At 43.8% G+C, this 26,714-nt stretch overlaps 1 pseudogene; it reads right to left on the minus strand.

Moving 5' to 3' along the window:
• The window catches only part of LOC135548943 (netrin receptor DCC-like), a 322,470-nt pseudogene that overhangs the window by 100,867 nt on the left and 194,889 nt on the right, over positions 1-26,714 (minus strand).

Raw genomic sequence — 26,714 nt, forward strand, 5'->3', positions numbered from 1 at the left:
AACCAAGGGCTATATCTGTTCCGGGTTCTAAATTTCTTGAATGGGGCATGTTTATTTAAGATGGTTAGGAAGCCATTTAAAAAAAATATCCAGGCATCCTCTACTGACGGGATGAGATCAATATCCTTCCAGGATACCCCGGCCAGGTCGATTAGAAAGGCCTGCTCGCTGAAGTGTTTCAGGGAGCATTTGAGAGTGATGAGTGGAGGTCGTTTGACCGCTGACCCATTACGGATTCAGGCAATGAAGCAGTGATCGCTGAGATCTTGGTTGAAGACAGCAGAGGTGTATTTAGAGGGCAAGTTGGTTAGGATGATATCTATGAGGGTGCCCGTGTTTAAGGCTTTGGGGAGGTACCTGGTAGGTTCATTGATAATTTGTGTGAGATTGAGGGCATCAAGCTTAGATTGTAGGATGGCTGGGGTGTTAAGCATGTTCCAGTTTAGGTCACCTAGCAGCACACGCTCTGAAGATAGATGGGGGGCAATCAGTTCACATATGGTGTCCAGAGCACAGCTGGGGGTAGAGGGTGGTCTATAGGAGGCGGCAACGGTGAGAGATTTGTTATTAGAGAGGTGTATTTTTAAAAGTAGAAGTTCAAATTGTTTGGGTACAGACCTGGATAGTAGGACAGAACTCTGCAGGCTATCTTTGCAGTAGATTGCAACACCGCCCCCTTTGGCAGTTCTATCTTGTTGGAAAATGTTATAGTTTGGGATCAAAATTTCTGAGTTTTAAATGGTCTTCCTCAGCCAGGATTCAGACACAGCTAGAACATCCGGATTGGCAGAGTGTGCTAAAGCAGTGAATAGAACAAACTTAGGGAGGCGGCTTCTAATGTTAACATGCATGAAACCAAGGCTATTACGGTTACTGAAGTCATCAAAAGAGAGCCCCTGGGGAATAGGAGTGGAGCTAGTTACTGCAGGGCCTGGATTCACCTCTACATCATCACCTCTACATCGCCAGAGGAACAGAGGAGGAGTAGGATAAGGAGTAGGATAAAAGGAGGTTTCTGGGGGCGATAAAATAGCTTCAAGGTATAATGTACAGACAAAGGTAAAATGCAATAATAATTGAGGATGAAGAGAGAGATATTGTCTCTAGAAACATCATGGGAATGTCAGATGTAAAATAGGTTGGATAAGGTTTCTGGGCCCTACAGTGAAATAAGCCAATAAACACTAACCAGAACAGCAATGGAAAAGGCATATTGACATTCATGCTTAGTCGTATAATGTACAGACAAAAAACAATAGATATGGAGTTATATAGGCCGTTGGTAGGATTAGTGGGGTTCCGTGTGGTAATGAAAAAAACACAACAACAAAAAACAATGTCCGAAAAAAAAAATGTCCGATACGTCTATTCAGAGAGCAGCCGATAAGACAGCTAACGGTTAGCGGACCGCAGATGGGCGTTCAGGTAACGTCGCGACGGAGGAGCCAGCCGGATAACTCCTTCGGGTAGATAACGTTGGTAGTCCAGTTGTGAAGGCCCGGTGGGGCTCCGCGTAGGTAGTAAAACGGGTCCGGATAGGTGACTGCAGCCCAGGAGTGTTTGATGGAGCTCTAGCTCCGGAATAATTGATGTTTGCTCCGGAATCGATGAAAGCCAAATAGTCACACGTATAGCAGCTAGCTAGCTGCGAGATCCAGGTATGAATGTCCAGAGTTAGCGGTTGAAATCCAGGGACATGGAGAGAAAAATAGGTCCGGTGTGTTCCGTTCCGAGCCGCGCTGTGCCGTACAAAACTGGCGATAGATTTTCGAGCTAAAGGATAGCTGATGACCACAATCCGTGGTGAGCTGAATACTAACAATTAGCCAGTAAAGAGGCTAACTAGCTTCTGATTAGCTTCTGATTAGCTTCTGGCTAGCTTCTGGCTAGCTTCTATGGAGGATTACAGATTTGAGGTAAATAATATATTTTTTTTATAAATATAAATTGGTGAGGCGGGTTGCAGGAGAGTGTTTTGAAGATGAGTTTATGGAAAATTTAAAAATATATATAAAAAGGTATGCGAAAAAAAGTTGTAAAAATATATATATATACGGGACACGACAAGACGAGGACAAAAGACTGAACTGCTATGGCATCTTGGAACTATATATATATATATATATATATATATATATATATATATGTATTGAGGCAACTTAGCCTATAATTCTGTACTAAATCACAGGTGTTGGCACATCATTTCGGATTGTCCACATGTTGCAGGCCACACATTATTAAGGTGGCCTTCCTATTGGCGAAATAACTAAATGAATAAACATGAGAGTGATTTAAATATGATAACCATGGTAATGTAACGATGGTTCTAACCAAGGTTCTAGTGCTGCCCTCAGCCTCTCCGTTTCCAAATCCCTCGCTAGCCTGTATCGTTCTCTACTTTAGACCAGAGCCATAGGGCTCTGTATAGAGAACAGGTCATTGAATGAGACGTAAGCATTTGCATTTTACACCTGGCTTTACTGATGAACCTTCATCTGTAAAAACAGATGGCTTTATGTAATTAAACATTTCAGAATTAAATGTCCCTAAATAATCATACACTTCAACGTGACCACTTCATATGGTGACGACAACTCAATCTCTCATAAATTGTTTTCTCTCTCTCAAAATACAATGTTTGCACAAAACGTCAATTAAAAGCTGTGTGTGAGCCCTTTGTGTGTGTGTGTGTGTGTGTGTGTGCGTGCGTGGTGTGCGTGCGTGTGTGTGAGAGAGAGATAGAGAGAGCAAGCGAGGACCCCTCTCCTCCTCTTAATTAAACCAGCTCTAAAGAGGAACTCTCATTAGTGTCATAGCAACAAGAAGACAAGATAGAGTCTCCGTCCCCTATTCCCTATGTAGGTTCCTGGTCAAACGTAGTGCACTACCTATGGAGTAGGGCACAAACGGGGAAGCACACACTCAATTCAACACCTAACATCATTCAACACCCACCATTATCATTCAATATAGCAAAAGGTGCCCCCACGCCCCTCCCTTGCCTTTCCTTTTCGCAGCTAAGACAATTTACCACTCAGAGGGTTTAATTCAGTAACCTATTTCCAATTGCGATTTTGTAAAGGGGAATTATCAGCGTTGAAAGAAGTCACAGACAGACAGAGAGGAGACGCCACAACGTCTGTTTCATGTTTTAAATGTATTTGAGAGAAAGGAAGACACAAGAGACAGAGACATATTTTAATTATTTTCCTTTCAATGGTGCTTTAAAGCTTTATTAAAAACAGGACTTTAATTGGCCTTCGTTTCCCTGGTCCCTGAAGATAGCTGGGCATTAGTACCCTTCACCTGCTGGAAGTTATGTTGGCGGGACTGTAGTAAGGATAAACCCTTTAACTCTTTACGTAATCTAAGCATATTTCCTATTTAGTGCACTACTTTTGATGAGAGCCCTGGTCAACAACAAAAAAGTAGTCCATTTAAATAGGGAATAGGGTGCCATTTTGGAAACATTATTTTTCTGTCTCCAAAGGAATGCAGTGCAATTACTATGATGAATGGTACAACTGGTAGACACACAGTCATCCCTCTACAGGGTGTGTGTGTGTGTGTGTGTGTGTGTGTGTGTGTGTGTGTGTGTGTGTGTGTGTGTGTGTGTGTGTGTGTGTGTGTGTCTGTGTGTGTGTGTGTGTGTGTGTGTGTGTGTGTGTGTGTGTGTGTGTGTGTCTGTGTGTGTGTGTCTGTGTGATTGTGTGTGTTATATGTTATGTGTCTGCTTACCTTGATCGTTAGCCATCTTGTCTGGGTGTTCCACTGAAAGAGATAAAATATAACATTTTAGTGGTATGGATTGATTGTCTGGGAGGGAGAGTCATCCTCAGCTCTGGCATCTTCCCCAATATTTGGAACCAAGGACTGATCACCCCAATCGACAAAAGTGGAGAGAAATTTGATCCCAATAACTACCGTGTGTACAGGAATAGGAGTCAACAGTAACCTTGGGAAAATCCTCTGCATTATCATTAACAGCAGACTCGTACATTTCCTCAGCGAAAACAATGTGCTGAGCAAATGTCGAATTGGATTTTTACCAAATTGCCGTACGACAGACCATGTATTCACCCTGCTCACCCTATCTGACAAACAAATCAAAACAAAGGCAAAGTCTTCTCATGCTTTGTTGATTTCAAAAAAGCTTTCGACTCAATTTGGCATGAGGGTCTGCTATACAAATTGAGGAAAGTAGTATTGGGGGTAAAACATACGACATTATAAAATCCATGTACACAAACAATGAGTGTGCGGTTAAAATGGACAAAAACATTTCTTCCCACAGGGCTGTGGGGTGAGACAGGGATGCAGCTTAAGCCCCACCCTCTTCAACATATATATCAACGAATTGGCGCGGGCACTAGAAAAGTCTGCAGCACCCGTTCTCACCCTACTATAATCTGAAGTCAAATGTCTGCTGTTTACTGATGATCTGGTGCTTCTGTCACCAACCAAGGAGGGCCTACAGCAGCACCTAGATCTTCTGCACAGATTTTGTCAGACCTGGGCCCTGACAGTAAATCTATGGTGTTCCAAAAAAGGTCCAGTCGCCAGGACCACAAATACAAATTCCATCTAGACATCGTTGCCCTAGAGCACACAAAGTACTAAACATACCTCTTCCTAAACATCAGCGCCACAGGTAACTTTCACAAAGCTGTGAACGATCTGAGGGACAAGGCAAGAAGGGCATTCTATGCCATCAAAAGGAACATCAAATTCAACATACCAATTAGGATCTGGCTAAAAATTCTTGAATCAGGTCTGGGGTCCGCTCACCAACCAATAATTCACAAAATAGGACAAACACCAAATTGAGACAATTCTCTGTCTACAAAGTAAAACACCAAATAATGCATGCAGAGCAGAATTAGGCTGATACCTGCTAATTATCAAAATCCAGAAAAGAGCTGTTAAATTCCAGAACTATCTAAAAGGAAGACTTAAATGTAATGTAAATGAAGTGATTCCCAAAAACTTCCATAACAAAGCCATCACCTACAGAGAGATGAACCTGGAGAAGAGTCCCCAAAGCAAGCTAGTCCTGGGGCTCTTTTCACAAACACAAACACACCCCACAGAGCAGCAACAAAAATAGAACCAACCAAATCATGAGAAAACAAAAAGATAATTACTTGACACATTGGAAAGAATTAACAAAAAAAACAGAGCAAACTAGAATGCTATTTGGCCCTAAACAGAGAGTACAAAGTGGCAGAATACCTGAGCACTGTGACTGACCCAAACTTAAGGAAAGCTTTGACTATGTACAGACTCAGTGAGCATAGCCTTGCTATTGAGAAAGGCCGCCATAGGCAGACCTGGCTCTCCATAGAAGACAGGCTATGTGCACACTGCCCAAAAAATGAGGTGCGAACTGAGCTGCACTTCCTAACCTCCTACCCAATATATTAGAGACACATATTTCCCTCAGATTACACAGACCCACAATGAATTCGAAAACAAACTAGATTTTGATAAACTCCCATATCTACTGGGTGAAATTCCACAGTGTGTCATCACAGCAGCCACAAGGAAAGGGCAACCATTGAAGAACAAACACCATTGTACATACAACCCATATTTATGTTTATTTATTTTCCCTGTTGTACTTTACATCATTACGACACTGTATATAGACATATGCATTTGCAATATGACATTTGAAATGTCTTTTTTATTTTGGAACTTTTGTTAGTATAATGTTTATTGTTCATTTTTTTAATTGTTTATTTCACTTTGTTGATTGTGTATTTTCACTTGCTTTGACAATGTAAACATATGTTTCCCATGCCAATTAAACTCCTTAAATTGAAATTGAATTGAGAGACAGCGAGAGAGAGAAAGAGAGGGAGAAGAGAGAAAAAATGGGCCGAGTGAGAGAGGAATGGGCTGTATCTGGATCAACCAGCTGTATCTGAGTGATGCTCTGAACTGATCTCCAGACAGCTGTATCTGAGTGATGCTCTGAACTGACCTCCAGACAGCTGTTTCTGAGTGATGCTCTGAGTGATCTGACTCTGAACTGACCTCCAGACAGCTGTATCTGAGTGATGCTCTGAACTGACCTCCAGACAGCTGTTTCTGAGTGATGCTCTGAACTGATACTCTGAGTGATGCTGACTGATCTCCAGACAGCTGTATCTGAGTGATGCTCTGAACTGATCTCCAGACAGCTGTATCTGAGTGATGCTCTGAACTGACCTCCAGACAGCTGTATCTGAGTGATGCTCTGAACTGATCTCCAGACAGCTGTTTCTGAGTGATGCTCTGAGTGATACTCTGAACTGACCTCCAGACAGCTGTATCTGAGTGATGCTCTGAACTGATCTCCAGACAGCTGTATCTGAGTGATGCTCTGAACTGACTGATCTCCAGACAGCTGTATCTGAGTGATGCTCTGAACTGATCTCCAGACAGCTGTATCTGAGTGATGCTCTGAACTGACCTCCAGACAGCTGTATCTGAGTGATGCTCTGAACTGACCTCCAGACAGCTGTATCTGAGTGATGCTCTGAACTGATCTCCAGACAGCTGTATCTGAGTGATGCTCTGAACTGATCTCCAGACAGCTGTATCTGAGTGATGCTCTGAGTGATACTCCAGAACTGACCTCCAGGGAGCTACAACAGGTAAGTATTAGGATCCTCGCCCTGAGCAATGTTTGCTTCTGTCCACATTCACAATGCATCCCGATTCCCTATTTAGTATGCACTACTTTTGATCTGTCCAGTGCCCATAGTAGTGCACTATGTAGGGGATAGGGTGTCTTTGTGACACACGCAAGAGACGTTTCCCCTCTCAGAGCCCTGGACAAAACTAGTTTACTATATAGGGGATAGGGTAGTGGACTAGGTGGTGGACACCCCTCCTTTCTATGGAGTTTTCCTAGCCACCGTGCTTCTACATCTGCATTGCTTGCTGTTTGGGGTTTTAGGCTGGGTTTCTGTACAGCACTTTGAGAAGGGCTATATAAATACAGTTAATTTGATAGGAATAGGGTAGTGGACTACGTAGGGAATAGGGTAGTGGACTACGTAGGGAATAGCGTAGTTGACTATGTAGGGAATAGGGTAGTGGACTACGTAGGGAATAGCGTAGTTGACTATGTAGGGAATAGGGTAGTGGACTATGTAGGGAATAGGGTAGTGGACTATGTAAGGAATAGCGTAGTTGACTATGTAGGGAATAGGGTAGTGGACTATGTAGGGAATAGGGTAGTGGACTATGTAGGGAATAGGGTAGTGGATTATGTAGGGAATAGGATAGTGGAATGAATAGGGTAGTGGACTATGAAGGGAATAGGGTAGTGGACTATGTAGGGAATAGGGTAGTGGACTTTGTTTCGAATAGGGTAGTGGACTATGTAGGGAACATGGTAGTGGACTATGTAGGGAACATGGTAGTGGACTATGTAGGGAATAGGGTAGTGGACTATGTAGGGAACATGGTAGTGGACTATGTAGGGAATAGGGTAGTGGACTCTGTAGGGAATAGGGTAGTGGACTATGTAGGGAATAGGGTGGTGGACTATGTAGGGAATATGGTAGTGGACTATGTAGGGAATAGGGTGGTGGACTATGTAGGGAATATGGTAGTAATAGCTAACGAATAATGATTCATATTGAAACAGTGGACTATGTATCCTTTAATAGGGTAGTGGACACCAGTGGAATAGGTAGTGGACTATTTTTTTAAGTTCCTGGACTACACGTCACGGACAAACTGAAATGGTCACACGGACAGCCTAGTGGACTATGTAGGGAATTCGGTAGTGGACCAAAAAACACCATTTTTTTTACGGATGCACAGTGGACATCCTGTAGGGAATCACCGCCTGGTAGTGGACTATGTCCGGAATAGGGTAAGGCTCTCCAGAATAGGGTAGTGAGGTATGCTCCGGAACCGTAAGGCTCTCCAGAGGGTAGTGGACTATGTAGGGAATAGAGGTAGTGGACTATGTCCCTCAGGGAATCTCCAGAGGGTAGTGGACTATGTAGGGAATAGGGTAGTGGACTAGAGGGAATGAGGGTGTGGACTATGTAGGGAATAGAGGGTAGTGGACTCTGTAGGGAATAGGGTAGTGGACTCCATGAGGGAATGAGGTAGTGGACTATGTAGGGAATAGGGTAGTGGACCAGAGGGTAGGGTAGTGGACTATGCTCCTCCCTCAGGGTAATAGCTCTCCAGAGGGTATGAGGTCTGTGGACAATGTAGGGAATCCAGAGGTAGTGGACTATGTCCCTCAGGGTAGTGGACTATGTAGGGAGGGTAGTGGACTATGTAGGGAAACCGTAAGTGGACTCCATGTAGGGAAGTGAGGTAGTGGACTATGTAAGGCTCTTCATGAGGGTAGTGAGGTCTGCACAAGTGGATCACCGGGGGTAGTGGACTACCTGTCCTCCAGGACACCTAGGGAATCACCCGATGTCACAGGAAGGGAATAAAGATCATCAAGGACAACAACCACCCGGGAACTAGCCTGTTGGACTATGTCATCCAGATAGGGTAGTGAACTATGTAGGGAATAGGGCTGGGACTATGAGAACTGAAAAACAGTGGACTAAGGCCATATGGTGTAAACAGCCACCACTAACATTGAGAAGCACTCAGAAGACAACATTTCGTGACAGACGTTCATCTCTATCCTTTATGTGGGACACCAGTGGAAATCTGGAACCGTGTTATGTGACCATTAACATCTAACCGTCCATTAACATCTGCTAACGTCATGTGACCATTAACATCTGCTAACCATGGTCACCATTAACATCTGCTAACGGGATGATGACCAGAACATCTGCTAACCGGCTTGTGACCAAAAACATCTGCTAACCATGTGTATGTGACCATTAAATCTGCTAACCATGTGTATGTGACCATTAACATCTGCTAACCGTGTGTATGTGACCAATAACATCTGCTAACTGTGTATGTGACTGCATTAACATCATCACCATGGTATGTGACCATTAGGACATCTGCAACCCGATGTCACAGGAAGGCCATAAACATCTGCTAACCATGTGTATGTGACCATTAACATCTGCTAACCTGTTCATGTGACCAATAACATCCATAACCGTTTGTATGTGACCATTAACATCTGCTAACCGCTGTATGTGACCATTAACATCTGCTAACCCTGTCTATCTGACCATTATCATCTGCTAACCCTGTGTATGCCACCATTAACATCTGCTGACCACTGTATGTGACCATTAACATCTGCTAACAATGTGACCATTAACATCTGCTAACCATGTGTATGTGACCAATAACATCTGCTAACCGTGTGTATGTGACCAATAACATCTGCTAACCATGTGTATGTGACCATTAACATCTGCTAACCATGTGTATGTGACCATTAACATCTGCTAACCATGTGTATGTGACCATTAACATCTGCTAACCGTTTGTATGTGACCATTAACATCTGCTAACCATGTGTATGTAACCAATAACATCTGCTAACCGTTTGTATGTGACCATTAACATCTGCTAACCGTTTGTATGTGACCATTAACATCTGCTAACCCTTGTATGTGACCATTAACATCTGCTAACCATGTGACCATTAACATCTGCTAACCATGTGTATGTGACCATTAACATCTGCTAACCATTTGTATGTGACCATTAACATCTGCTAACCATGTGTATGTGACCATTAACATCTGCTAACCGTGTGTATGTGACCAATAACATCTGCTAACCGTTTGTATGTGACCATTAACATCTGCTAACCGTGTGTATGTGACCATTAACATCTGCTAACCATGTGTATGTGACAAATACAATTTGATTTGATTTGATTTGGAAGGTACCATTATTACAGAAAATCCTGAGTGATGAGTGAATAATGTAGAAGGGTTAAGATACACATCATATATTATATTACTTTATAAACTAGAAAAGTGACACAATGCATTATGTACCATTCATTTCTATTGGGCACAGAGTAATCTGAAACATACCCAAAACAAACAGCAAATGCATCCAACAAGTTTGTAGATTCACAAGCTTAATGTATCATTGAGTGCTATGAATATGGGACCAAATACTAAACTTTTCACTACTTTAATACAGTGAATTTGTCCCCCTAAAATGGAAGGACTATGTACAAAAATAACTAATTTCTAAACGGTTCATCCGATATGGATGAAAATAATCTCAAATGAAAGCTGACAGTCTGCACTTTATCCTCATAGTTATTGTATAATTTCAAATCCAAAGTGCTGGAGAACAGAGACAAAATAACGCATCACCGTTCCTCTACTTTTTAAACTTCCGGTTACTAGTCCAACGCTCTAACCACTAGACTACCTGCCGCCTCTACACTCTAACCACTAGTCTACCTGCCACCTCTACACTCTAACCACTAGGCTACCTGCCACCCTACACTCTAACCTGCCACCCCTACTCTCTAACCACTAGGCTACCTACCGCCTCTACACTCTAACCACTAGTCTACCTGCCACCTCTACACTCTAACCACCAGGCTACCTGCCACCTTTCTAACCACTAGGCTACCTGCCACCCCTACACTCTAACCACTAGGCTACCTGCCACCTCTACACTCTAACCACTAGGCTACCCTGCCACCTCTACGCTCTAACCACTAGGCTACCTGCCGCCTCTACACTCTAACCACTAGGCTACCTGCCGCCTCTACACTCTAACCACTAGGCTACCCTACCACCTCTACACTCTAACCACTAGGCTACCTGCCACCTCTACACTCTAACCACTAGTCTACCTGCCACCTCTACGCTCTAACCACTAGGCTACCTGCCGCCTCTACGCTCTAACCACTAGGCTACCTGCCGCCTCTACACTCTAACCACTAGGCTACCCTGCCACCTCTACGCTCTAACCACTAGGCTACCTGCCTCCTCTACACTCTAACCACTAGGCTACCTGCCGCCTCTACACTCTAACCACTAGGCTACCCTGCCACCTCTACGCTCTAACCACTAGGCTACCCTGCCACCTCTACGCTCTAACCACTAGGCTACCTGCCTCCTCTACACTCTAACCACTAGGCTACCTGCCGCCTCTACACTCTAACCACTAGGCTACCCTACCTGCTGCACCATTAAGTGTTTCAGAGTGCTGAACTAGGATCAGGTCCCCTTTGTCCATTCATAGTAATCTAAAACTGTTCCTAGATCAGCGCTCCTACTCTGAGCCTCTGTTAACCCAGAGGATCCAGTGAGAGACCTCTCCATTCAGCAGCAGATGTTTTGGTTGCTGTATTTAGCCAGAGACCAGAGATGATAACCTAGCCCTGAGAGGATCCCAATAAGAGGGGCAGGTAGACTAGTGGTTAGAGTGTAGGGGCGGCAGGGTAGCCTAGTGGTTAGAGTGTAGAGGCGGCAGGGTAGCCTGGTGGTGAGGAAGACAGATGGGGTGTTCTGGGTGTACATGCACTAAAGGGGGGGGGGGTGGGGGGAGAAGCTATGTGTAAATGTTCAGGGTGAGAAAAGGTGGGCTGAGTGTAAGCTAGCTAGTTATCCCGTACCTTTGTTAGTCCTGAAGTGGATGGGGTCTGACAGGGGACCCACTCCTTTGGCATTCTTAGCCTGGATCCTGAAGTAGTAGACGGTGTCCAAGTTCAGGTCCATCACCTGGTGGGTCAGACGGTCTCCACTGATACTCTCCATTACCCAGTCATCTATAGGCATGTTCTTATCCAGGGTGTAGTACAGGATATAGCCTGGTAGAGAAACAACACGAAGAGGAAGACTGATTAACCCTGACCGTAACCCAGTCATCTATAGGCATGTTCTTATCCAGGGTGTAGTACAGGATATAGCCTGGTAGAGAAACAACACGAAGAGGAAGACTGATTAACCCTGACCGTAACCCAGTCATCTATAGGCATGTTCTTATCCAGGGTGTAGTACAGGATATAGCCTGGTAGAGAAACAACACGAAGAGGAAGACTGATTAACCCTGACCGTAACCCAGTCATCTATAGGAATCTCAAGACAGCACAAACAGATCTATTACCAGGCTAGAGTCTTATCCAGTGTGTTGAACCGGTTGTAGCCTGACAAATCACAAAGACAACACAACATACACACTCTGAGGAATCACGTAGTCTACAGACCTCTACAATCATAACAGGGACACAATCAACAGCAGTATCTTAACAATTAGCAAATTAGCTAATCACTAGAGACATAAACAACTGATGCTCGAGAAAGGATGGTAGGAACAAGTAGAACATGATACATCAACATGCAGAAGGTGATGAACAGGGCTGTCAAACAACGCATTTAAAAAACTGTGTTCTGTACGACTCTGTCCAATGTTTACAGACACTGTGCTCCAGAGGACAGATAGACTCTGTCCAATGATTACAGACACTGTGTTTCAGAGGACAGATAGACTCTCCGTGTTCCAGAGGACAGATAGACTCTCCGTGTTTCAGAGGACAGATAGACTCTCCGTGTTCCAGAGGACAGATAGACTCTCCGTGTTCCAGAGGACAGATAGACTCTCCGTGTTCCAGAGGACAGATAGACTCTGGAGATTTACAACATGGATGCGAGGAGGGGAGGAGGAGGAGAGGAGGACGAGGAGGACGAGGAAGAGGAGGATGAAGGTAGGATGGAGGAGGGGAGGAAGAAAAAGCCAGGTGCTTTCCACTTGGCTCCCCCAACCCCGGTCAACAGCCCTGCACCCCCACAGCAACTTGCCCAAACCTCCTCCATTTCTCCTTTACCCAAATCCAGATAGCTGATGTTCTGAAAGAACTGCAAAATCTGGACCCCTACAAATAAGCTGGGCTAGAAAGTCTGGACCTTCTCTTTCTAAAATTATCCGCTGCAATTGTTGAAACCCCTATTACTAGCCTGTTTAACCTCTCTTTCGTATCGTCTGAGATCCCTAAAGATTGGAAAGCCACCGCGGTCATCCCCATCTTTCATGGGGGAGACACTCTAGACCCAAACCTAAATCTATCCTACCCTGCTTTGCTAAGGTCTTCGAAAGCCAAGTTAACAAACAGATCACCGACCATTTCGAATCCTACCGTACCTTATCCACTATGTGCATCTGGTTTCTGAGCTGGTCATGGGTGTACCTCAGCCACGCTCAAGGTCCTAAATGATATCATAACCGCCATCGATAAGAGACATTACCGTGCAGCCGTCTTCATCGACCTGGCCAAGGCTTTTGACTCTGTCAATCACCACATTCTTATCGGCAGACAACAGCCTTGGTTTCTCAAATGACTGCCTCGCCTGGTTCACCAACTACTTCTCAGACAGAGTTCAGTGTGTCAAATCGGGGGGCCTGTTGTCCGAAACTCTGGCAGTCTCTATAGGGGTGCCACAGGGTTCAATTCTCGGGCTGACTCTTTTCTATGTATACATCAATGATGTCGCTCTTCCTGCTGGTGAGTCTCTGATCCACCTCTACGCAGACGACACCATCCTGTATACTTCTGGCCCTTCTTTGGACACTGTGTTAACAACCCTCCAGGCAAGCTTCAATGCCATACAACACTCCTTCCGTGGCCTCGAACTGCTCTTCAACTGATCACTGCCTGCACATGCCCTGACATAGAATATGTGGACAATTACAAATACCTAGGTGTCTGGTTTGACTGTAAACTCTCCTTCCAGACTCACATTAAGCATCTCCAATCCAAAATGAAATCTAGAATCGGCTTCTTATTTTGCAACCAAACGTACCCTCATAAAACGTCATTTACAAAATAGCCTCAAACACTACTCAGCAAATCGGATGCAGTCTATCACAGTGCCATCCATTTAGTCACCAAAGCCCCATATACTACACACCACTGCGACCTGTATGCTCTTGTTGGCTGGCCCTCGCTTCATATTCGTCACCAAACTCACTGGCTCCAGGTCATCTATAAGTCTTCGCTAGGTAAAGCCCTTCCTTATCTCAGCTCACTGGTCACCAAAGCAGCACCTACCCGTAACACACGCTCGAGCAGGTGTATCTCACTGGTCACCCCCAAAGCCTATTCCTCCTTTGGCCGCCTTTCCTTCCAGTTCTCTGCTGCCAATGACTGGAACGACTGAAGCTGGAGACTCATATCTCCCTCACTAACTTTTAAAATCAGCATCAGTTTTTTTCTATTGTGTTATTGACTGTACGTTTGTTTATTCCATGTGTAACTCTGTGTTGTGACGAGGAGGAGGAGGGGAGGATGGAGGAAGAAGAGGAGGAAGAGGAGGAGGAAGAGGAGGGGAGGATGGAGGAGGAGGAGGAGGAGGAAGGGATGATGGAGGTGGAGGAAGAGGAGGAAGGGATGATGGAGGAGGAAGAGGAGGAAGGGAGGAAGGAGGGGGAAGAGGAGGAGATGGAGAGGAGGAGGGGAGGATGGAGGAGGAGGAAGAGGAGGAAGAGGAGGAATGGAGGATGGAGGAGGAGGAGGAGGAGGAGGAATGGAGGAGGAGGAGGGGAGGAAGGACGAAGGAGGAGGAAGAGGAGAGTAGGGGGAGGATGGGAGAGAGGAAGAGTGAAGGGGAGAGTAGGGGAAGAAAGGAAGGAGGAAAGGAGGGAAGGAGGAAGGTGTAATAGGGAGAGGGAGGAGAGGGAGGAGACGGAGGCAGGCTGGACCACACAGAGTTGGTCCCACATCTCTTTGTGTTGTCTTCCCAATTCCTTCTCACTCATTATCATGTCAAAACAGATCTGGGACCCAGGCTGCATTACAGCCAGGGGAGAGGGGGTTAGGGGTGTGGTTAGGTGCGTTGTTAGGGACGTGGTTAGTGCCTTGGTGAGGGGTGTGGTTAAGGGCGCTGTTAGGGGCGTGGTTATGGGTGTGGTTAGGGGAGTGGTCAGGGGCGTTGTTAAGGCGTGGTTAGGGGGTGTGGTTAGGGGGTGTGGCTAGGGGCGTGTTTAAGGGGCGCGGTTAGGGGTTTGATTAGGGACGTGGTCATGGGCATGTTTAATGGGCGGGATTCGGAGCGTGGTTAGGGGCGTGATTAGGGGCGTGGTTAGGGCGTGGTTAGGGGCATTGTTAAGGGCGTTGTTAGGGGCACACTCAGGCTAACTAAATAACAGTCTAAGCAGTTCTTCTTACCCATGACTCGACCGTTAGCCTCCATGGGGGGTTGCCAGCTGATCAGGATGGCTCTGGGTCTTCCCTCCCTGCTGATCACCGTCAGGTCCTTAGGGGCGGAGCTGGGAGCTGTCAACCAATCAGGTAAAGAGAGAGAAAGGAAATGACAAGTTTCAGCCAATCAGTAGTGGCGAGGAACAGGAAGTAGAGATCAGGGGGTCAGGTTCATACCACCAACGACACATGTCCTAATTCTGTCATCACACCCCCACACACTTCAGTTTGTATTAATTGTGTAATAATAGTAACCTGCCGTTAAGCCCAACAGAGGTGGTCTGTCCAAAGAGACTGGCTCTGGAATATCATCTGCCAACAAGTTAGATGTTTCATGAGGTGTTTTGGGGAAATCAAGGCTACCTAACATGTATGCTGGTTCCCATAAACAGCATAAACAGAGAGTCCACGTGCTTTGAGCACGTTCTCTCACGTGGCTAGAAACACAAATGTTGACCGAATGTGAAGCTAAATCATAAACATAGCCGACACACGATCTGAGACCAGCTCTCCATCTCTCCTGAAAACAATGCTGGAGCTGGAAATGAAATGAACACATCAACCTCTTCATTTATAAGACCACAGCAATTCACATCCCCATAGAACAGTTGAGCTGTTTTTGTAATTGAAAGGTTTGTTCAAAGAACAAACCAAAAACATAGGTTCCTGTGTTTACATTTCCAACACGTTTCATATCTTTTTGCTTGTTATTTATGTGTTTCTGAAAAGCAATCAATAACAAACACACAGTTTCAAGAACAGTTTGTGTTCCGAAATAGCACCATATTCCCTCAATACTGTACTGCCCTCTTCCCTTTTAGTGCACAATGGGTTGTGGTCTGAAGTAGTGCACTATATAGGGAATAGGGTTCCATAGGGCTCTGGTCTAAAGTAGTGCACTATATAGGGAATAGGGTTCCATAGGGCTCTGGTCTAAAGTAGTGCACTATATAGGGAATAGGGTTCCATAGGGCTCTGGTCTAAAGTAGTGCACTATATAGGGAATAGGGTTCCATAGGGCTCTGGTCTAAAGTAGTGCACTATATAGGGAATAGGGTTCCATATATAGGGCTCTGGTCTAAAGTCTAAAGTAGTTCCATAGCACTATATAGGGAATAGGGTTCCATAGGGCTCTGGTCTAAAGTAGTGCACTATATAGGGAATAGGGTTCCATAGGGCTCTGGTCTAAAGTAGTGCACTATATAGGGAATAGGGTTCCATAGGGCTCTGGTCTAAAGTAGTGCACTATATAGGGAATAGGGTTCCATAGGGCTCTGGTCTAAAGTAGTGCACTATATAGGGAATAGGGTTCCATAGGGCTCTGGTCTAAAGTAGTGCACTATATAGGGAATAGGGTTCCATAGGGCTCTGGTCTAAAGTAGTGCACTATATAGGGAATAGGGTTCCATAGGGCTCTGGTCTAAAGTAGTGCACTATGTAGGGAATAGGGTTCCATAGGGCTCTGTTCAACAGTAGTGCACTATGTAGGGAATAGGGTTCCATAGGGCTCTGGTCTAAAGTAGTGCACTATATAGGGAATAGGGTTCCATAGGGCTCTGGTCTAAAGTAGTGCACTATATAGGGAATAGGGTTCCATAGGGCTCTGGTCTAAAGTAGTGCACTATATAATAGGGTTCCATAGGGCTCTGGTCTAAAGTAGGGTAGGGTTCCATAGGGCTCTGGTCTAAAGTAGTGCACTATATAGGGAATAGGGTTCCATAGGGCTCTGGTCTAAAGTAGTGCACTATATAGGGAATAGGGTTCCATAGGGCTCTGGTCTAAAATAGTTCCAGTGGTCTAAAGTAGTGCTATATAGGGAATAGGGTTCCATAGGGCTCTGGTCTAAAGTAGTGCACTATATAGGGAATAGGGTTCCATAGGGCTCTGGTCTAAAGTAATGCACTATATAGGGAATAGGGTTCCATAGGGCTCTGTTCTAAAGTAGTGCACTAACAGTAGTGCACTATGTAGGGAATAGGGTTCCATAGGGCTCTGGTCTAAAGTAGTGCACTATATAGGGAATAGGGTTCCATAGGGCTCTGTTCAACAGTAGTGCACTATGTAGGGAATAGGGTGCTGTTTGGGACACATACCCAAGTATCAGGACTCCTGTGATGTTCTCAGTCATTGTGAATACCTGAGGGAGACTAGGGGGTCAGGGGTTTACCAGAGAACATTCCTTCTAACAGAGCCTGCATGATGACAAAGCTGATTAAAACCTGCTAGTGATCTGAACTAGGTCAGGTCATTTAACACGCTGTCCTTTAATGACCAAACAGACTGCGTTTACACAGGAAGCCCAACGCTGATATTTTGTCCCAATTAGTGAGAATTAGTGTGAAACCAAATCTAAACGGGTCTGCCTGTAGCCTTAGTCGTGTGACTAAGCAAAGTCCTCGCGTAGATTGTTAATCCCATAACTGACGTAGAACCCATTTGACACAATGGATCTGGATCGGTAAAACAAAATGTGCTGCACAAGCCGGTGCAATTATTTTTGTGCAGAAAAAAAAACGTTCAAGTTATATAAGAAAAAACGATGTGCCAAATGTGTTGGTTTTATAACTTGAGCGTGAATTCAGGTGCCCTCCTGGTTGCAGCAGGACCAGTGCACTATACCAGGAGGGAACCTGGATTTCTGCTCAAACTGGTCATCAAATTTGATCTGATCTTCATCTAAGTCGCAACAATAGACAAAACACAGTGTGCTTAAACTAATTACTGTATTTCTCTTGTCTATATATATATTTTATTTAACCTTTATTTAACTTGGCAAGTCAGTTAAGAACAAATTCTTGTTTTCAATGATGGCCTAGGAACAGTGGGTTTACTGCCTGTTCAGGGGCAGAATGACATATTTGTACCTTGTCAGCTCGGGGATATGAACTTGCAACCTTGTGGTTACTAGTCCAACACTCTAACCACTAGGCTACCCTGTAAAACTTACAGTGTAGGTTGGAAAAAGTATGTGAACCCCTTGGATAATGACTTCTCCAAAAGCTAATGGGAGTCAGGAGTTCGCTTAAACCTGTAGTCCAATCAATGAGACGAGATTGGAGATGTTGGATAGAGCTGCCTTGCCCTATAAAAACACTCACAAAAAATTGAGTTTGCTATTCACAAGAAGCATTGCCTGATGTGAACCGTGCCTCGAACAAAAGAGATCTCAGAAGACCTAAGATTAAGAATTGTTGACTTGCACGAAGCTGGGAAAGGTCACAAAAGTATCTCTAAAAGTCAGTCCACAGTAAGACAAATTGTCTATAATTTCAGCACGGTTGCTGCTCTCCCGAGGAGTGGCCGTCCTGCAAAGATGACTGCAAGAGCACAGTGCAGAACGTTCAATGAGGTTAAGAAGAATCCTAGAGTGTCAGCTCAGGACTTACAGAAATGTCTGGAACATGGTAACATCTCTGTTGACGAGTCTACGATACGTAAAACACTAAACAAGACTGGTGTTCATGGGAGGACACCGTCGACGGAAAAATTAATTCCCAAGTTAATCAAGACATTTTGCAGGAGAATGTTAGGCTATCCGTCTGCCAATTGAAGCTCGACAGAAGTTGGGTGATGCAACAGGACAGTGACCCAAAACACAGAAGTAAATCAACAACACGCCTTCTGGAGTGGCCCAGTCAGTCCTGACCTCAACCCGATTGAGATGCTGTGGCAGGACCTCAAGAGAACGGTTCACACCAGACATCCCAAGAATATTGCTGAACTGAAACAGTTTTGTAAAGAGGAATGGTCCAACATTCCTCCTGACCGTTGGGCAGGTCTGATCCGCAACTACAGAAAATGATTGTTTGAGGTTATTGCTGCCAAAGGAGGGTCAACCAGCTATTAAATCCAACAGTTCACATACTTTTCCCGTCCTGCACGGTGAAGGTTTACACGGTGTGATCAATAAAGACATCAACAGTTTGTGTTATTAGTTTAAGCAGACTGTGTTTGTCTGTTGTTGTGACCTAGATGAAGATCAGATAACATTTGATGACCAATTTTTGCAGAAATCCAGGTCATTCCAAAGGGTTCACGTACTGTTTCCAAAGGGTTCACATACTGTTTCCAAAGGGTTCACATACTGTTTCCAAAGGGTTCACGTACTGTTTCCAAAGGGTTCACGTACTGTTTCCAAAGGGTTCACGTACTGTTTCCAAAGGGTTCACATACTTTTCTTCTTACTGTTTCCAAAGGGTTCATTGTTGTTCTAAAGCGTTTTCTTCCGTTTTCTTCATCTTCCAAAGGGTTCAAGCGTGGACACTGTTTCCAAAGGGTTCATCATACAATTCTTCAGAAAATGGGTTCGTGTTTCCAAATTTTCAGATTTGAATAAAATGTTGGAAAATATGCAGTCCGACGAGACTGATTCAAATACACTGCTTCCAAAATTATGACAAATGTTAAGAAAATGGTTCACAATGTTGAGCAATGTAATAAAGTAATGTTTCCAAACTTTAGTGAGAAAGAGGACAACGAGAGTTTCCAAAGGGTTCAACGAGACAGAGAGAGAAAGGGTTCACAGACAACGAGAAAGGAGTTCAAAACAACCAAAGAGTGAGAAAGACAAAGAGACAGAGATACTGTTTCCAAGAAAGGAGTTCAGATAAAGACAACAAAGGGTTCACATACTGACAAAGGGTTCACATACTGTTTCCAAAGGGTTCACATTCTTCTTGAGACAGAGATTGTTGTTCTAGAGAGAGAGAGAAGTATACAAGCAGTGGACACTATTTAGGACCATCATACAAAGACTTCAGAAAATGGGAGTGGCTTCACATTTTCAGATTTGAATAAAATGTTGGAAAATAGAGAGAGAGTCCAACGAGACAGAGAGAGCTGATACAAATACACTGCTTTAACTAATTATGACAAATGTTAAGAAAATGGTTAGCAATGTTGAGCAATGTAATAAAGACAATGACGCTAAACTTTAGTGAGAGAGAGAAAGAAACAAGAGAGTGAGAAAGACAACGAGACAGAGAGAGAGAGAGAGAGACAACGAGACAGAGAGAGAGAGAGAGAAAAGACAACGAGAGAGTGAGAAAGACAACGAGACAGAGAGAGGAGAGAGAGAGAGAAAGACTACAAAGAGAAGACAACGAGACAGAGAGAGAGACAACGAGAGAAAGACAACTAGAGAGTGAGAAAGACAACGAGACAGACAACGAGAGAGAGAGAGAGAGAGAAAGAGAAAGAGAGAGAGAGAGAGATGAAAGACAATGAGAGAAAGACAATGAGAGAGAGAGAGAGAGAGAGAGAGAAGACTACAAGAGAAAGACAACGACAAGAGAAAGACAACGAGAGAAAGACAACGAGAGAAAGACAACGAGAGAGACAACGAGAGAAAGACAACGAGAGAGAGAGAGAGGGGACAACGAGACAGAGAGAGAGAGAGAAAGACAACGAGAGAGTGAGAAAGACAACGAGACAGAGAGAGAGAGAGAGAGAGAGAGAAAACGAGAGAGAGAGAGAAAGACAACGAGCAAGAGAGAGAGAGAGAGAGAGAGAGAGAGAGATGAAAGACAATGAGAGAAAGACAACAAGAGAGAGAGAGAGAGAGAGAGAGAGACAGAGAAAGAGAGAAAGAGAGAGAGAGAAGAGACAACGAGAGAGAGAGAGAGAGAGAGAGAGAGAGAGAGAGAGAGAGGGGAGAGAGAGAGAGAGAGAGAGAGAGCGAGAGCGAGAGAGAGGCATCGAGGTTGAGAAAAGACAGAGCTCCTCACCTGCTTCGTACGTAGTAGCGTGAGCTGTCATACTCCACGTGCTGGACTTACGGCCCTTGGTGACCATGACAGCAAACTCATACATGGTGTTGGGTTTGAGGCCAGTGACGGTGTGGCTGAGGGCTGTAGTGTCTGCAGACTAGAGACAGAAAGAACATACCATCAAAACTATTCTGTCAGAGGACCCCATCGGTGTATAACGGTCTCATGTTCTTTGGGCTTTGTACTTTTTAACTATTAAAATGTTTTGCCCCCCAAAAATATATCAAATCAAATGACGAGATCAGTAGGGAGAGCACAGCACGAATCCTCGAGATGACAAGGTACAAATCTGTCGTTCTGCCCCCAGAACAAGGCAGTTAACCCACTGTTCCTAGGACCGTCAATGAAAATAAGAATTTGTTCTTAACTGACTTTCCTAGTTAAATAAAGGTAAAATAAAACCTTTTAAAAAAGGGAGACTGTCTAGGAAAAACATTAGAGCTCAAAAACTGTTTTTTAATGAGCAATAACCCCACAGCAGGTCCTCATTGAGCCGGTAGTTTAAATCAACCAGTTCCGCCTGCTGGGTGAACACAATAGTCGCCATCATCACACCGTGTAAAATAATAGCTAATCTAATCTGAAATGGTCCAAACACACAGACAGTGAAGAAGGAGCATCTCATCAACATCAGGAAAGGCTGAAGAAATGTGTCTTGGCCCCTAAGACCCTCACAAAATTTTACAGATGCACCATTGAGAGCATCCTGTCGGACTGTATCACACCGCCTGGTACGGCAATTGTACTGTCCACATCCATAGGACTCTCTAGAGGGTGGTGCGGTCTGCCCAACACATCAAACTACCTGCTCCCCAGGACACCTATAGCACCCGATGTCACAGGAAGGCCAAAAAGATCATCAAGGACCTCAGCCACCCGAGTCACGACCTGTTCATTGCATAAGTACAGTGACATTCAGAAAGTATTCAGACCTTTTGACTTTTTCCACATTTTGTCACGTTACAGCCTTATTCTAAAATGTATAAAATCGTTTTTTTCCCTCATCAATCTACACACAATACCCCATAATGACATCACAATACCCCATAATGACATCACAATGCCCCATAATGACATCACAATGCCCCATAATGACAACACAATACCCCATAATGACAACACAATACCCCATAATGACAACACAATACCCCATAATGGCATCACAATACCCCATAATGGCATCACAATACCCCATAATGGCATCACAATACCCCATAATGGCATCACAATACCCCATAATGACATCACAATACCCCATAATGACATCACAATACCCCATAATGACAACACAATACCCCATAATGACATCACAAACCCCATAAAGACATCACAATACCCCATAATGACATCACAATACCCCATAATGACATCACAATACCCCACAAAGACAGCACAATACCCCATAATGACATCACAATACCCCATAATGACATCACAATACCCCATAATGACAATGTGAAAATAGGTTTTTTCACAATACCCCAAATGTATCACAATAAAAATAAAAATACCCCATAAAAAAATACCCCAATAATGACATCAATTGATCATCTCCAGGTTTTCATCAAGGATCACTCTATAATGACATCACAATCTAATGACCTCCATCCCCATAATGGCATCCCAATCCCCATAATGCATCACTGAAAAACATCCCCATAGCATGATGCTGCCAACACCATGCATCACCGTAGGGATAATGGCCAGGTTTGGCATCCAGATGTGACTCTTGGCATTCAGGCAATACCCCAATAATGGTTTCATCAGATCAGATAATGACATCTCATTGTCTGAGAGTGGCCATAATGCCTTTAATGGCAAACTCCATAATGGCATCATGTGCCTTTTATAATGAGGATCACAATACCCCATAATGCATCACAATCCCCATAATGGCCACTCTGAACTTACAAATGGCATCCCCAATCCCCATAATGACATAAAAAAACCCCATAATGTACATTTTGCTATTTGCCTAATGACATCACTGTATACCCCATTGACTACAATACCCCATAATGGCATCACAATACCGTAATGGATCACTATATGTTCCATAATGGGATCACTCTCTATAATGTTTCACAATGACTCTAATGGCATCCCATCCTATTCTAACCACCTCTTGCCAGTTTGTATTCATGTTTCCTAATGATGAAATTGCTGTATAATGACAACAATACCCCATAATGTCATCTGATGCACATAATGTCATCATCAACACTGCATAAGACTCTCCCCATGTCCTCTGCCCATAATGATCACAATACCCCATAATGATCATCTGGAAATGTCACATGTACACCACAATGTCCCATCTATGTTCACAATACCCCATAATGACATCACAATGATATCTGCATCACAATTTTTGCCCATAATGACATCACAATACCCCATAATTCATCACAATTAAACATCAAATACTTATAATGACATCACAATAAAATGGATCACATTGAAAGCGTGGGTTCACATAATGCTCACAATCCAGATGTGTTGGTCATTACAATACCCCATAATGGCATCACAATTAATGAATCAGTGTTTTAATACATCACAATAACCTTTCTGGTAATGGCATCACAATTTCCCATAATGGCATGGCAATCTTTAATGGCATCAAATCACCTTCTAATGCATCACAATTGTCTGGCATCACAATCTGTCCCCAAAAATTTGATTTGCTGGTTTTAAGCGATAAAACTTTCAAATAGTGCTTTGTTGACTGTTGCATCACAATACCCCATAATGTCATCCATCTGCATAATGGCATCACAATACCCCTAATGCTCACTCCTGGCCCCATAATGAAGTCTGAATTTGTCCTGCTAATGACATCAAATACTGGGACATGCTTAAACCACCTGACCAAGTCCTAAAGCAATGGGACTCCCAAATCTCTCTCAGATTATCACCAATCCCACAAGGTCTGACTCCAACCACCCAGAAAAGGCATCTCTTCTTGATGTTATCCTCATAAATAATCCTGATAGGTGTCAGTCTGGTGTTTTCTGTAATGTCCTTAATGATCACTGTTTTATAACCTGTGTTCGTAATAGATGTTCAGTGAAATGACATGTACTGATTTGTCATAATGCTTGCTAAATAACTAATAAACTAATAAACATGAACTGGCCTGTGTAAAATGGTCTCTACTCTCCAATACCTGGCAGTAGCTACTGTCATCTCAATACTCTCACTACCTGGCAATAGCTACTGTCATCACTACTCTCCCATACTGTCATCTCTACTCTCACTACCTGGCAGTAGCTACTGTCATCTCTACTCTCCCTACTGTCATCTCTACCTGGCAGTAGCTACTGACATCTCTAAAGACTCTCCCCATACCTGGCATCACAATACTCTCATCATCACAATCCCCATACTGTCATCTCTACTCTCCCTACTGTCATCTCTACTCTCCCATACTGTCATCTCTACCTGGCAGTAATGTCATCTCTACTCTCCCTACTGACATCTCTACCTTGCAGTAGCTACTGTCATCTCTAGGTCTTTTAGACCATCCTTGCCATGCTTAGACTAAGGAAAGACAAAAATATAATTTGAGATTGGCATCTCCAGGTTTTCATCAAGGATGCTCTCTGTAGCTCGATGTTCTTTTTCCTCCATCAGATTTGCCACCAATGCTCCTTATAGAACATATCACTGCACTCTATGCTCCTCTGTAAATGGTAATTTCTGCCTCCACATGCAACACCTTTTCTGCCAATCACATTTTGTTACAGGTCCACAAAACTCATACATCCCTGGCTGTCATGTGCCTTTTACTTCTTCAGTTTGCTGCTGCTACGGCTGGGACGAAGTGCAACAAACAAAAAAACTGGACAGTTTTTATCTCAATCTCTTCATTCAAAGACTCAATCATGGGACACGCTTACTGACAGTTGTGGCTGCTTCGTGTGATGTATTGTTCTATCTACCTTCTTTACCAGTTTGTATTCTGTTTCCTGTGATAATGTTTGCAACATGTTTGTGCTGCTACCATGTTGTGCTGCTACCATGCTGGGCTGCTACCATGTTGTGCTGCTACCATGTTGGGCTGCTACCATGTTGGGTTGCTACCATGTTGGGTTGCTACCATGTTTTGTTCTGCTACCATGTTGTTCTGCTACCATGTTGTGCTGCTACCATGTTGGGCTGCTACCATGTTGGGTTGCTACAATCTTGTTGTTATGTTGTGCTGCTACCATGTTTTGTTCTGCTACCATGTTTTGTTCTGCTACCATGTTGGTCTGCTAACATGTTGGTCTGCTACCATGTTGGTCTGCTACCATGTTTTGCGCTGCTACCATGTTGGGCTGCTACAATGTTGTGCTGCTACAATGTTGTTTGTCTGCTATCATGTTGACTGCTTACCATGTTGCCAAGTCCATGTTGGCCTGCTAAATGTTTCTGCTGCTACCATGTTGTGCTGCTACCATGTTGTGCTGCTACCATCTTGTTGTTATGTTGTGTTGCTACTATGCCATGTTGTCATGTGTTGCTGCCTTGCTATGTTGTCATCTTAGGTCTCCCTTTATTTAGTGTTGTCTCTCTTGTTGTGTGTTTTGTCCTATATTTATATTGTTGTTTTTTTATTGTTTTTTTATACCAGGCCCCTCCGGAGGCCTTTTTTTTTTCGGTAGGCCGTCAATGTAAATAAGACTTTGCCTAGATAAATAAAGGTAAATAAATAAATAAAACAGATCCCCATCCTGTCAGAATAGAACTACACATCCCATCCTGTCAGAATAGAACTACAGATCCCATCCTGTCAGAATAGGACTAGTCAAATAGGACTACACATCCCATCCTGTCAGAATACACATCCCATCCTGTCAGAATCCCATCCTGTCAGAATAGAACTACAGATCCCATCCTGTCAGAATAGAACTACAGAACCCATCCTGTCAGAATAGAACTACAGATCCCATCCTGTCAGAATAGAACTACAGATCCCATCCTGTCAGAATAGGACTATCAGATCCCCCATCCTGTCAGAATAGAACTACACATCCCATCCTGTCAGAACAGAACTATCAGAACAGAACTCCCATCCTGTCAGAATAGAACTACAGATCCCATAAAGGTTAAATAAAATAAATAAATAAACACATAAAGGCCTGATTGGTGGAGTGGTTGTCCTTCCGGAAGGTTCTCCCATCTCCACAGAGGAACTCTGGAGGAGCTCTGTCAGAGTGACCATCGGGTTCTTGGTCACCTCCCGGACCAAGGCCCTTCTCCTCTGATTGCTCAGTTTGCCCGGGCGGCCGGCTCTAGGAAGAGTCTTGATGGCTTCAAACTTCTTCAATTTAAGAATGATGGAGGCTGATGTGTTCTTGGGGACCTTCAAAGCTGCAGAAATGTTTTGGTATCCTTCCCCAGATCTGTGCCTCGACACAATCCTGTTTCGAGTTCTACAGACATTTCCTTTGACCTCATGGCTTGGTTTTTGCTCTGACATGCACTGTCAACTGTGGGACCTTTATATAGACAGGTGTCCACCTTTCCATGTCCAATCAAAAGAAATGACCACAGGTGGACTCCAATGAAGTTGTATAAACATCTCAAAGATGATCAATGGAAACAGGATGCACTTGAACTCAATTTCGGGTCTCATAGCAAAGGGTCTGAATAGTTATGTATTTGCATAACTATTGATTTGCAAAATTTTATAAAAAACATGTTTTTGCTTTGTCATTATTGTATATAGATTGATGAGAAATTATTTTTTTAAATGTGGAAAAAGTCAAGGGTTCTGAAAACTGTATAGATAGTAGTGTATTTCTTAATTCCATTATTTTCCTTTTAGATGTGTGCGTATTGTT

This window comes from Oncorhynchus masou, chromosome 11, assembly GCF_036934945.1.
Source record: "Oncorhynchus masou masou isolate Uvic2021 chromosome 11, UVic_Omas_1.1, whole genome shotgun sequence".
Taxonomy (NCBI): Eukaryota; Metazoa; Chordata; class Actinopteri; order Salmoniformes; family Salmonidae; genus Oncorhynchus; species Oncorhynchus masou.